The sequence below is a fragment of the Mobula hypostoma genome, chromosome 23 (genome assembly GCF_963921235.1).
Source record: "Mobula hypostoma chromosome 23, sMobHyp1.1, whole genome shotgun sequence".
Classification (NCBI taxonomy): Eukaryota; Metazoa; Chordata; class Chondrichthyes; order Myliobatiformes; family Myliobatidae; genus Mobula; species Mobula hypostoma.
The window spans coordinates 53,058,414-53,072,354 of record NC_086119.1 but is presented as its reverse complement, the minus strand read 5'-3'; positions in this window follow the sequence as shown (position 1 = coordinate 53,072,354).

Below are 13,941 nucleotides of genomic sequence, written 5' to 3'. Positions count from 1 at the left end.
TTGGATAGATAAGGCCTGATGGTGATAGTCAACATGGATTAGGCTGTGTCTAATCAATCTTTTCGAGGAGGTTACCAGAAACGTTGAGGGAAAGACAGAGTAATGGTCATAGAAAAGTACAGCACAGAAACAGGTCCTTCGGCCCATCTAGTCTGTGCCAAAACCGTTTAAAGTGCCTCCTTCCAACAATCAGCACCAGGACAATAGCCCTCCATCTCCCTACCAAACTTCATGTACCTATCCCTAATGTCCATGTACCTATCCAAACTTAAATGTTGAAATGGAGCTCACATGCACCATTTTGCACTGGCAGCTCATTCCACACTCTCACAACCCACTGAGTGAAGAAGTTTTCCCTCGTGTTCCCCTAAACTTCTCACCTTTCACTCTTAACCCATGAGCTGTAGTTGTAGTCTCACCCCACCTCAGTGGAAAAAGCCTGCCTGTATTTACCCTTTTTATACCCCTCATAATTTTGTATACCTCTATCAAGACTCCTCTCAATCTTCTACGTTCCAAGGAATAAAGTGCTAACCTATTCAATCTTTTCATTTAACTCAGGCAGGTCCTCCAGACCCAGCAACACCCTTGTAAATTTTCTCTGCACTCTTTCAACCTTTTTTGCATCATTCCTGTAAGTAGGGGACCAAAACTGCACACAATACTCCAAATTAGGCCTTGACAGTGTCTTATATAACTTCAGCATAGCCTCCCAATTCCTGTACTCAATACTTTAGATTTATGAAGGCAAATGTGCCAAAGGCTTACAATTAATTCTGGACTCGTATTCCAGATCCCTTTGTTCTACAACACTCAGTTCACTGTCTAAAATCTAGCCTAGTTGCTCCTGCCAAAGTGCAAACCTCACACTGCATGAAATTCCATCTGCCATGTGCAGATCCCACTGCAAACCATGATGGCCTTCAGTGTCCACCACACCACCAACCTTTTGAGTGTGACTTCTGGTTAAGAATGCGCTACCAAATGTGTGCAATGGCTCACTGTTAGTTGAAAAGTTAAGAAATCCGACTAAAACGCTTTTTCTGAGGTAAGTTGTCGCCACAGTGAGGGGACAAGCCAAGAATGTGTGAGCCGTTCGGAGTGGAGAAGTTGGGCCACAGATTTGCTACCCGTACAACTGACCTGGTGCAAGGTTGGATTGCTCTGAGCTCTGAGCTTGAGAGTGGCTGTGGGCAGGGTGGCGAAATCTGAGCCTGGAGCCAGTTGCTAGGCAGTGTGGTCACTGCAGCAGTGCCCAGGTCCTAGTGCTGAGGAATGATCCGCGGTTCAGAGGCGAGAGCTCACTCTCTGCGATATTAACTCCTCTCTCCAGGGCGCTGGAGCCTTTTGCTGTTCCATTGTTGGGTCAATTTAAACGCCGGCCCAGATAGACTGAAAAGACAGGGTTTCGGGATTCTAGACAAGAGCAGATTTTGCTCCCTCTCTGCGATGGTCACTCCTCTCTCCATGGTGTTGAGGCAATGAAGACTGCCCCCGGCTGCTGTGGGGTTCACATCCAAGGACTCTGATTTGGATTGTTGTTGTTCGCTTCAATTGCTTGCGTGATTTGTGTTTTATTTTCATTCTCTTGCTGGGTATTGTTTTTCTTTAATTGGGTTCTTTCAGGTTTCTTGGTTTGGTTTGTTTACAGGGAGCCACAATCTCCAGGTTGTATAATTTATGCATTCTTTAATAACGAATGTACTTTGAATCTTTGATGTCTACATGGACTTTTAAGAAGGTTAAGTGGCTTGGCATTCATGATGAGGTAGTAAATGGGTTTCAAAATTTGCTTCACAAGACAAGCCACAGAGTGTTGGTAGATGCTGACTGTGACAAGTGGCAGGGATCGGTGCTGTTGTTTGGCATCTGGATAGTAACCCTCCATACCTCTGCTCCACCTACTTATCCAAACTTCTCTTAAATGTCGCAATTGAACCAGATCTATAAATTTCACTATCAGGCTCGTTCCACTCTTGCACCATGAATGAAGAAGTTGCCTTGACTTATCAAGAATATCAACATCTGCTTTAAATACACTCAATGACTTGGCCTCCACAGATGCCTGTGGCAATTAACTCCACAGATTCACGGCCCTTTGGCAAAAGAAATTCCTCCCCATTTCCATTCTAAGTGGACTTTCCTCTATTCTGAGGCTGTGCCCTCTGGTCTTAGACTCATCCATCATTGGAAGCATCCTTACCAAATCCATTCCAGGCCTTTCAACATTGATACGTTTCAATGAGATCTCCCCTCATTCTTCTGAACTCCAGAGCCATCAAAAGGTCCTCATGATAAGCCTTTCATTCCTGGAAATACTCTTGTGAACCTTCTCCGAACCCCCCCAAAGGCAACACAAGCTTCTTAAATAGGAACCCAAACTGCTCACAATACTCCAACTGAGGTGTCACCAGCACCTTATGAATTCCTAACATTACATCCTTGCATTTATATTGTAATCCCCTTGAAATGAATGCTGGCATTGCATTTGATTTCCTCATCACCAACTCTAAAACTTCAACTTGACCAGGGAATTCTGCGCAAGGACTCCCAAGCCCCTTTGCACCTCTGATTTTTTTGAGTTTGCTTCCAGTTTAAAAGATAGCCTACACTTAGTTCCTACTAAAGTGCATGACCGTACACTCCCCGACACTGTATTCCATCTGCCACTTTGCCCATTCTCAATCTGTCTCAATCCTTCTGTCGCCTCTGCTTCCCCAACACTACCTGGCCCTCCCCTACCTTCGTATCATCTGCAGACTTGACCAGAAAAGCCAAATCGTTGACACAAAATGTAAAAGGAAACAGCCCCAACATTGACTCCTGTGGAACACCACTAGACACCGGCAGCAAACCAGAAAAGGCTCTTTATTCCCACACTTTGCCTCCTGCCAGTCAGCCAATGCTGTATCCATGCTAGAATCTTTCCTGCAATACCATGGGGTTTTAACTTGTTAAGCAGCCATGTGTAGCATCTTGTCAAAGACCTGAAAATCCAAGTACACAACATCCAGTGATTCTCCTTCCTCTATTCTGCTTGTTACTACTTCAAGAATTCCAACAGGTCAGGTGAGATTTTCCCTTCAGGAAACCATGCTGACTTCACAAAAGAAAATCTGTGGGTGTTGGGAATTAAAGCACCCCGCACAATGCTGGAGGGTCCCAGCAGGCCGGGCAGCATCTGTGCAAAGGAGTAGTCAACCTTTCGGGCCAATCCTTCATCAGGACTGGAGAAAACAAGATGAGTCAGTGTTAGAAGTGGGGCAGGGGAGGAAGAGACGCAAAGTGAGAGGTGAAACCAGGAGGGGCAGGGGTTGATTGGAGAAAGAGATACAGGGCTGGAGAAGGGGAATCTGATAGGAGAGGACTGAAGACCATGGAAGGGAGAAAAGAGGGAGGAACATCGGAGGGAGGTGATCAGGTGAGAGAGGGGAATGGGGGGGGGGGGGGCATTACCGGAAGTTCGAGAAGTCAATGTTTATGCCATCAGATTGGAGGCTACCCAGAGGGAATATAAGGTGTTGCTCCTCCAACCTGTGTGTGGCCTCATTGCGACAGTGGAATGGGAAGTGTCATTAAAATGGGTGGCCACTGGAAGATCATGCTTTTTCCGGCGGACAGAATGCGAGTGCTCGGCAAAGCAGTTTCCTAACCTGTGCCGGCTCTCACTGATACACAGGAGGCCACACCGGGAGCACCAGGTCGTAGATGACCTCAACAGACTCACCGGCAAAGTGTCGCCTCACCTGGCAGGACTGTTTGGGGCCCTGAATGATAGCGAGGGAGGTGGTGTAGGTGCAGGTGTAGCACTTGTTCAGCTTGCACGGATAAGTGTCAGGAGGGAGATCAGTAGGGAGGGACAAATAGACTTGGGGAGCGATCCCTGCAGAAAGTGGAAAGGAGGGTGGAGGGAAAGATGTGCCTGGTGGTGGTTATCACAGCTGTTTTAGGAATGACCCCTGACCACACAGACACCTGATGGTAGCCCCGAACTAAGTCAACTTCAGAAAAAATTAACTTTCCGGTTAAATATGCTGAAAATTCTTGGTTGTGTGGGACCGGGTTACAACTGGGAGTGATAACCTCGTTAGGGCATTGGTGATTACCACATGGACAGCAACCACAGTCAGACTTGGGAACCAAATGGAGGAGTGAAGCCCAGGGGCTATTCGACCAAGCCTTTCCATGTTTGAAAACTCAGCCTTTGCGGTTGCCAGCTTTTCTGAGTCCAGTCTATGCGCACAGGCATGGACTGGCGGGACAGTTGTGGCAATGTGGTGCTGGACCCCAGGTTTTGTGACAGTGGTAGAGTTTGGGAATCCGCCCAGCAGTCAAGTGGACTCCCATGCGGTGGTGCGTGTACTTGACATTCATCGGGGAGAACTTACCGGGGCAGCAGCGTAATCCTTGGCTCCCACAAATCGTCAGTTCTTAAGATCGACCAACAGTCACAGAGGAAATCTGCAGCAAGTAGAGGTCTAGCCAATTTGTCCAGGATGAAGTCCCTTGTGTAATATCGTTCACTGAAGCAGAGCGTCACCCGTCGAGTCCATACGTCTAGATCCTGCTGTCGTTGGCGGCCTCTTTGCCTTCTGATCAATAGGCAAAGTGGGCAGCCGACTCACCTGAGCACCCGTTCCCTGAAAGGGTGTCTATAAAGAGTAGTAGACGACCCTGGCAGCTGGAGGCCACGGTGTTCACAGACCTCTGAAATCCTGATACTGCAAGGTGGTCAGGACTTGCACGCGTCCATACCAAAGCAAGCATGGTCGAAGCACAGACCCGGCGTTTCACAGCCTGGGATGTAAGTGTAGTGTGTTGGAGGCCCTGCTGACCAGGTTTATTGAAGCAAGGCAAGGAGGAGGAATTATTCACCTCTGCTTGGCTGAGTGTGGACTATGGGCCATTTTAGCAAGCTCCTGAAAGTCCTTCATACCAGATGAAGGGTTTTGGTCTGAAAATTCAACTGTTTATTCTTTTCTTTTGATGCTGCCTAGCCTGCTGAGATCCTCCAGCATTTTGTGTGTGTGGCCTTGATTTCCAGCACCTGCAGATTTTCTGGTCCCTACAGTCCCTCACCACTGCACCAGCGAATGCTATGTGAACTTGATTCGCTGCATAAATAGTTCTTTAATAAAAGAAGGATGATGATTTTCCAGGAGAGACAGCTTGTGGTCCATTTGCTCCGAAGGCCTGGCTTTCCCCCAGGCTGGGCAAGGCCAGCAACTGTTTGGTGTACTCAGACTCCAAAAGCATTTTCAGCAATCGATATCTATCGTGCTCAGGTAAATTCACCATTCCAGCGGCTGTGGAACTACTGAGTGATGCCTCCATGTTGTAATATCTGATATCGTCTGCTGGGATGCCTTGCAGCACAAATTGGGCCTCGGCTTGTACAAACCAAGCAATGGCATTTCGCTCCCGAGACTCCAGCAGTTTCAAAGCAACTGCGTTGGTCGCCATGTCAAATACCCTGGAGCATTGGAGTCACCAATTTAGGTTTTCAGAAATAAACATTACTTCCTACAAAGCGAAACCCAAAAGCATGAATGGCAGCGATGCGTCACTACCAGATGAACTCAGCACATTCTATGCCCGCTTTGAAAGGGAGAACACAACTACAGCTGTGAAGATCGCTGCTGCATCTGATGACTCTGTGATCTCTGGATCTCTGTCTCAGAGGCCAATGTTAGGCTGTCTTTAAAAGAGAGTGAACCTTCACAAGGCAGAAGGTCCCGATGGGAGTACCTGGTAAGGCTCTGAAAACCTGTGCCAACCAACTAGCGGGAGTATTCAAGGACATTTTCAACCTCTCACTATTACGGGCGGAAGTTCCCACTTGCTTCAAAAAGGCAATAATTATACCAGCAGAATAATGTGAGCTGCCTTAATGACTATCGCCCGGTAGCACTCACATCGACAGTCATGAAATGCTTTGAGGGGTTGGTCATGATTAGATTGAACTCCTGCCTCAGCAAGGACCTGGACCCATTGCAATTTGCCTATCACCACAATAGATCAACGGCAGACGCAATCTCAATAGCTTTCCTTATGGCTTTAGACCACCTGCACAACGCAAACATCTATGTCAGGATGCTGTTCATCAACTATATCCCAGCATTTAATACCATCATTTCCCACAATCCTGATTGAGAAGTTGCAGAACCTGGGCCTCTGTGCCTCCCTCTGCAATTGGATCTTTGACTTCCTAACTGGAAGACCACAATCTGTGCATATCCTCCTCGTTGACGATCAACACTGGCGTATCTCGGGTGTGTGCTTAGCCCACTGCTCTACTCTCTATATACACGTGATTGTGTGGCTAAGCATAGCTCAAATACCATCTATAAATTTGCTGACGATTCAACCATTATTGGTAGAATGTCAGGTGATGATGAGAGGGTGTAGAGGATTGATACAGTGGCATGTAAAAGTTTGGGTGCCCCGGTTAAATTTTCTGTTACTGTGAATAGCTAGGACAGTAAAAGATGATCAGATTTCCAAAAGGCATAAAGTTAAAGATGACACATTTCTTTAATATTTTAAGCAAGATTACTTTTTTATTTCCATCTTTTACAGCTTCAAAATAACAAATAAGGAAAAGGGCCTGAAGCAAAAGTTTGGGCACCCTGTATGGTCAGTACTAAGCAACACCCCCTTTGGCAAGTATCACAGCTTGTAAACGCTTTTTATAGCCAGCTAAGAATCTTTCAATTCTTGTTTGGGGGATTTTTGCCCATTCTTCCTTGCAAAAGGCTTCTAGTTCTGTGAGATTCTTGGGCCGTCTTGCATGCACTGCTCTCTTGAGGTCTAGCTGCAGATTTTCGATGATGTTTAGGTCGGGGGACTGTGAGGGCCATGGCAAAACCTTCAGCTTGCACCCCTTGAGGTAGTCCATTGTGGATTTTGAGGTGTGTTTAGGATCATTATCTTGTTGTAGAAGCCATCCTCTTTTCATCTTTGGCCTTTTTACAGATGGTGTGATGTTTGCTTCCAGAATTTGCTGGTATTTAATTGAATTCATTCTTCCCTCTACCAGTGAAATGTTCCCCGTGCCACTGGCTGCAACACAAGCCCAAAGCATGACCGATCCACCCCCGTGCTTAACGGTTGGAGAGGGAGTTCTTTTCGTGAAATTCTGCACCCTTTTTTCTCCAAACATACCTTTGCTCATTGCGGCCAAAAAGTTGTATTTTAACTTCATCAGTCCACAGGACTTGTTTCCAAAATGCATCAGGTTTGCTTAGATGTTCCTTTGCAAACTTCTGATGCTGAATTTTGTGGTGAGGACGCAGGAAAGGTTTTCTTCTGATGACTCTTCTATGAAGGTCATATTTGTGCAGGTGCCACTGCACAGTAGAACAGTGCACCACCACTCCAGAGTCTGCTAAATCTTCCTGAAGGTCTTTTGCAATCAAACGGGGGTTTTGATTTGCATTTCTAGCAATCCTACAAGCAGTTCTCTCAGAAAGTTTTCTTGGCCTTCCAGACCTCAACTTGACCTCCACCATTCCTGTTAACTGCCATTTCTTAATTACATTACGAACTGAGGAAATGGCTACCTGAAAACGCTTTGCTATCTTCTTATAGCCTTCTCCTGCTTTGTGGGTATCATTTATTTTAATTTTCAGAGTGCTCGGCTGCTGCTTAAGGGAGCCCGTGGCTGGTGATTGTTGGAACAAGGTTTGAGGAGTCAGGGTATTTATAACGCTTTGAAATTTGCATCACCTGGCTTTTCCTAACGATGACTGTGAACAAGCCATAGCCCTAACAAGCTAATTAAGGTCTGAGACCTTGGTAAAAGTAATCTAAGAGCTCAAATCTCATGGGGTGCCCAAACTTTTGCATGGTGCTCCTTTCCTTTTCTTCACTCTAAAATTGTGCAAAACAAAAATGATACACTAATCTTGTTTAAAATGTTGAAAAGAATGTTTCATCTTGAACTGATCTCCAAAAGTCAAAGTTAATCTTCTACTCACTTAACTCTTCACAGTAACAGAAATTTTGACCAGGGGTGCCCAAATGTTTGCATGCCACTGTATATACCAACTAGTGGAGTGGTGCCACAGCAACAACCTGGCACTCAACATCAATATTAATTAGGAGTTTGAAGAGGTTTGGCATGTCAACAAATACACTCAAAAACTTCTGTAGTTGTAACGTGGAGAGCATTCTGACAGGCTGCATCACTGTCTGGTATGGAGGGGCTACTGCACAGGACCGAAAGAAGCTGCAGAAGGTTGTAAATCTAGTCAGCTCCATCTTTGGTACTAGCCTACAAAGTTCCCAGGACAACTTCAAGGAGCAGTGTCTTAGAAAGGCAGCGTCCGTTATTAAGGACTTCCTGCACCCAGGGCATGTCCTTTTCTCACTGTTACCAGCAGGTAGGAGGTACAGAAGCCTGAAGGCACACACTCAGCAATTCAGGAACAGCTTCTTCCCGTCTGCCATCGGATTCCTAAATGGACATTGAACCCTTGGACATTATCTCACTTTTTTTTTAATAAACATTATTTGTCTTTTGCACATTTTTAACTTATTCAATATACATATACTGTAATTGATTTTCTTGTTTGTTATTATTTTTCATTTATTATTATTTTTTCTCTTCTAGATTATGTATTGCATTGAACTGCTGCTGCTAAGTTAACAAATTTCATGTCACATGCTGGTGATAATAAACCTGATTCTGAATGGCAGAGGTGTTTTAAGTTTAAGGAAAACTGTGACAACTAATTTATCGTCATCCAAACACTGAGAACATGAAGTGCGGTAAAATTAACTTTATGTATTTATGTTATCATGTCAGACCAGCCTCTTCAAGTGAGCCCCAAATCAATGTAAGTTGTTGTGAATTATGTATGATTCCACTCATTACATTACCCTACACAATCAATTTTGGCTTTCATGCCTCTCTAATTCCCTTTATTCTACTGTAAGACTGATACATCTGAATTTAGCTTCTCTTTGTCAAATTGCAAGATAAATTCTATCACTCTATCACTCACTCCTAAGGGCTCCTTTACCTTAAGCTCTGTAATCAATTCCTGTTCATTGCACAACATCCAATTCAGAATAGTGGATCCTCTAGTGGACTCATATATGAGCAAATCTAAAAAGCCACGTCAGAGGCATTCTACAAACTCCCTCTCTTGGGATCCATTGCCAACCTGATTTTCCAAATCTACTTGCATATTGAAATCCCACATGACTATTGTAACATTGCCTATTTCATTGCACTTTCTATCCCACATTGTAATTTGTAAACCAGGGCTTTGCTACTGTTTGGAGGTCTTTCTAATGATTTCATTTCATTTTTTACCAACAAAGCCATGTCACTCCCTCTGCCTATGTGCTTGTCCTTTCCATACAATCTGTATGACATTAAGCACTCAACTATAATCTTCTCTCAGTCATGATTCAGTGATGCTCACAATGTCATACATGCCAATCCGTAACTGTGCTACAGGTTCATCTACTTTATTCCATATACTGCATGCATTCGAATATAACACCCTCAGTCCCCTATTCATCATCCTTTTTGATTTGCATTGCAACTCATTTCATTCATGGGCTTTGGCTCAACGGGCTTAGGCGGGAACAGGCGAGGCGAGGAAGGTTTGGTATTCATTTTTTGTTGTTATTTGAGGAGAGTGATAGTATGAGTGTGAGGACAGCTTGTTGTTCTCGGTGCTGGATGTGGGAGGTTGTGAAGTCTCCCAGCCTCCCGGACGTCCATATCTGCGCCAGGTGCGTCGAGATGCAGCTCCTAAGGGACCGTGTTAGGGAACTGGAGCTGCGGCTTGATGACCTTCATCTGGTCAGGGAGATTGAGGAGTTGCAGGCAGGTGGTCACACCGGGGCCATGGGAGGCAGACAAGTGAGTCACAGTTAGGAGGGGGAAGGGGAAGAGTCAGGTAATGGAGAGTACCCCTGTGGCTGTGCCCCTTGACAATAGGTACTCCTGTTTGAGTACTGTTGGGGGGGGGGCGGACAGCTTACCTGGGGGAGGCCACAGGCGGCCGTGCCTCCTGCGCAGAATCCGGCCCTGTAGCTCAGAAGGGTAGGGAAAGGAAGAGGAGGGCAGTAGTAATAGGGGACTGGATAGTTAGGGGGTCAGATAGGCGATTCTGTGAACGCAGTCTGGAGACCCGGATGGTAGTTTGCCTCCCTGGTGCCAGGGTCCAGGATGTTTCTGATCGTGTCCAAAATATCCTGAAGTGGGAGGGTGAGGAGCCAGAGGTTGTGGTACATATAGGTACCAATGACATAGGTAGGAAAAGGGAAGAGGTCCTGAAAGGAGAATATAGGGAGTTGAGAAAAAGGACCGCAAAGGTAGTAATCTCGGGATTACTGCCTGTGCCACACGACAGTGAGAGTAGGAATGCGATGAGGTGGAGGATAAATGCGTGGCTGAGGGGTGGAGCAGGGGGCAGGGATTCAAGTTATTGGATCATTGGGACCTCTTTTGGCGCAGGCGTGACCTGTTCAAAAAGGACGGGTTACACTTGAATCCTAGGGGGACCAATATCCTGGCGGGGAGATTTGTGAGGGCTACTGAGGTGACTTTAAACTAGAATGGTTGGGGGGTGGGAATCAAATTAAAGAGACTAGGAGAGAGGAGGTTAGTTCACAAATGGAGAAAGCTAGTAGACAGTGTGTGAGGGAGGAGAGGCAGGGGACAGAGATCAGGAGCACTCAGACCGAAGATGTAGGGGACGAGGAAGAAAAAGATAACCAAGTTGTTTGCTCCATTACGGATAAACAGAGAGTAAGAGGTGGAGAGTTTCTTAAATGCATCTATTTTAATGCTAGGAGCATTGTAAGAAAGGTGGATGAGCTTAGATCATGGACTGATACCTGGAATATATGTTGTAGCTATTAGTGAAACATGGTTGCAGGAGGGGTGTGATTGACAACTAAATATTCCAGGATTTCGTTGCTTCAGGTGTGATAGAATAGGAGGGGCAAGAGGTGGAGGTGTTGCATTGCTTGTCAGAGAAAATATAACAGCAGTGCTCTGGCAGGATAGATCAGAGGGCTTGTCCAGGGAGGCTATTTGGGTGGAATTGAGGAATGGGAAAGGTGTAGTGACGCTTATGGGGGTGTATTATAGACCACCTAATGGGGACCGAGAACTGGAGGAGCAAATTTGTAAGGAGATAGCAGATATTTGTAGTAAGCACAAAGTTGTGATTGTGGGAGATTTTAATTTTCCACACATAGACTGGGAAGCCCATTTTGTAAAAGAGCTGGATGGTTTGGAGTTTGTCAAATGTGTGCAAGGTAGTTTTTTTGGAGCAATACATAGAGGTACCAACGAGAGAAGGGGCAGTGTTAGATCTCCTGTTAGGGAATGAGATAGGGCAGGTGACGGAGGTATGTGTTGGGGAGCACTTCGGGTCCAGTGATCACAATACCATTAGTTTCAATATAATTATGGAGAAGGAAGGACTGGACCCAGTGTTGAGATTTTTGATTGGAGAAAGACTAACTTTGAGGAGATGCGAAAGGATTTAGAAGGAGTGGATTGGGACAATTTGTTTTATGGGAAGGACGTAATAGAGAAATGGAGGTCATTTAAAGGTGAAATTTTGAGGGTGTAGGATCTTTATATTCCTGTTAGGTTGAAAGGAAAGGTTAAAAGTTTGAGAAAGCCATGGTTTTCATGGGATATAGGAAACTTGGTTCAGAAAAAGAGAGGGATCTACAATAAATATAGGCGGCTTGGAGTTAATGAGGTTCTCGGAATATAAAGAATGTAAAAAGAATCTTAAGAAAGAAATTAGAAAAGCTAAAAAGATACAAGGCTGCTTTGGCAGGTAAGGTGAAAATAAATCCAAAGGGTTTCTACAGTTATATTAATAGCAAAAGGATAGTGAGGGATAAAATTGGTCCGTTAGAGAATCAGAGTGGACGGCTATGTGCGGAGTCAGAAGAGATGGGGGAGATTTTGAACAATTTCTTTTCTTCTGTATTCACTAAGGAGAGGGATAGTGAATTGTGTAAGGTAAAGGAAACAAGAAGGGTAGTTATGGAAAGTATGACGATTAAAGAAGAGGAAGTACTGGTGCTTTTAAGGAATATAAAAGTGGATAAGTCTCCAGGTCCGGACAAGATATTCCCTAGGACTGTGAGGGAAGTTAGTGTGGAAATAGCAGGGGCTCTGACAGAAATGTCATTAGAAACGGGGATGGTGCCAGAGGATTGGCGTATTACTCATGTGATTCCATTGTTTAAAAAGGGTTCTAAGAGTAAACCTAGCAATTATCGGCCTGTGGGTTTGACGTCAGTGGTGGGTAAATTGATGGAAAGTATTCTTAGAGGTTGTATATATAATTATCTGGATAGACAGGGTCTGATTAGGAACAGTCAACATGGATTTGTGCGTGGAAGGTCATGTTTGACAAATCTTACTGAATTTTTCGATGAGGTTACTAGGAAAGTTGACGAGGGTAAAGCGGTGGATGTTGTCTATATGGACTTCAGTAAGGCCTTTGACAAGGTTCCACATGGAAGGTTAGTTAGGAAGGTTCGATTGTTAGGCATTAATATCGAAGTAGTAAAATGGATTCAGCACTGGCTGGATGGGAGACGCCAGAGAGTAGTGGTGGATAACTGTGTGTCAGATTGGAGGACGGTGTGTAGCGGTGTGCCTCAGGGATCCGTACTGGGTCCAATATTGTTTGTCATATATATTAATGATCTGGATGATGGGGTGGTAAGTTGGATTAGTAAGTATGCAGCTGATACTAAGATAGGTGGAGTTGTGGATAATGAAGTAGGTTTTCAAAGCTTGCAGAGAGATTTAGGCCAGTTAGAAGAGTGGGCTGAAAGATGGCAGATGGAGTTTAATGCTGAAAAATGTGAGGTGCTACATTTTGGTAGGACTAATCAAAATAGGACATACATGGTAGGGCATTGAAGAATACTGTAGAACAGAGGGATCTAGGAATAATGGTGCATAGTTCCCTGAAGGTGGAATCTCATGTGGATAGGGTGGTGAAGAAAGCTTTTGGTATACCGGCCTTTATAAATCAGAGCATTGAGTATAGGAGTTGGGATGTAATGTTGAAATTGTATAAGGCATTGGTAAGGCCAAATTTGGAGTATTGTGTACAGATCTTGTCACCGAATTATAGGAAAGATATCAATAAAATTGAGAGAGTACAGAGGAGATTTACTAAAATGTTGCCTGGGTTTCATCTCCTAAGTTACACAGAAAGGTTGAACAAGTTAGGTCTTTATTCTTTGGAGCATAGAAGGTTGAGGGGGGACTTGATAGAGGTGTTTAAAAATTATGAGGGGGATTGATAGAGTTGACATGGATAGGCTTTTTCCCATTGAGAATGGGGGAGATTCAAACAAGAGGACATGAGTTGAGAGTTAAAGGGCAAAAGTTTAGGGGTAATGTGAGGGGGAACTTCTTTACTCAGAGAGAGGTAGCTGTGTGGAACGAGCTTCCAGCAGAAGTGGTTGAGGCAGGTTCGATGTTGTCGTTTAAAGTTAAATTGGATAGATATATGGACAGGAAAGGAATGGAGGGTTATGAGCTGAGTGCAGGTCGGTGGGACTAGGTGAGAGTAAAAGTTTGGAATGGACTAGAAGGGCTGAGATGGCCTGTTTCCGTGCTCTAATTGTTGATTTTGCCCTATCATCAGCCTCTCCTTTGATAGTGGTCTCAGTCCACACTGCCTCTCTGTCTATTAACCAACCACCCCATTCTCAGCCCTGTCACTCTGGTTCCCACCCTTACCCTGGTTGGTTCTCGCAAAGTGCAATGCCTCGCACTTGTCTGGATTCAATTCCACCTTTCAGCTGTTCCAGATCTCGCTGTAAACTTTGACAGTCATCTTTGCTGTCAACTACAACCCTAATCTTGGTGTCATCAGTAAACTTGCTGATCCAGCTCACCATGTTATCATCCAGATCACAGATAAC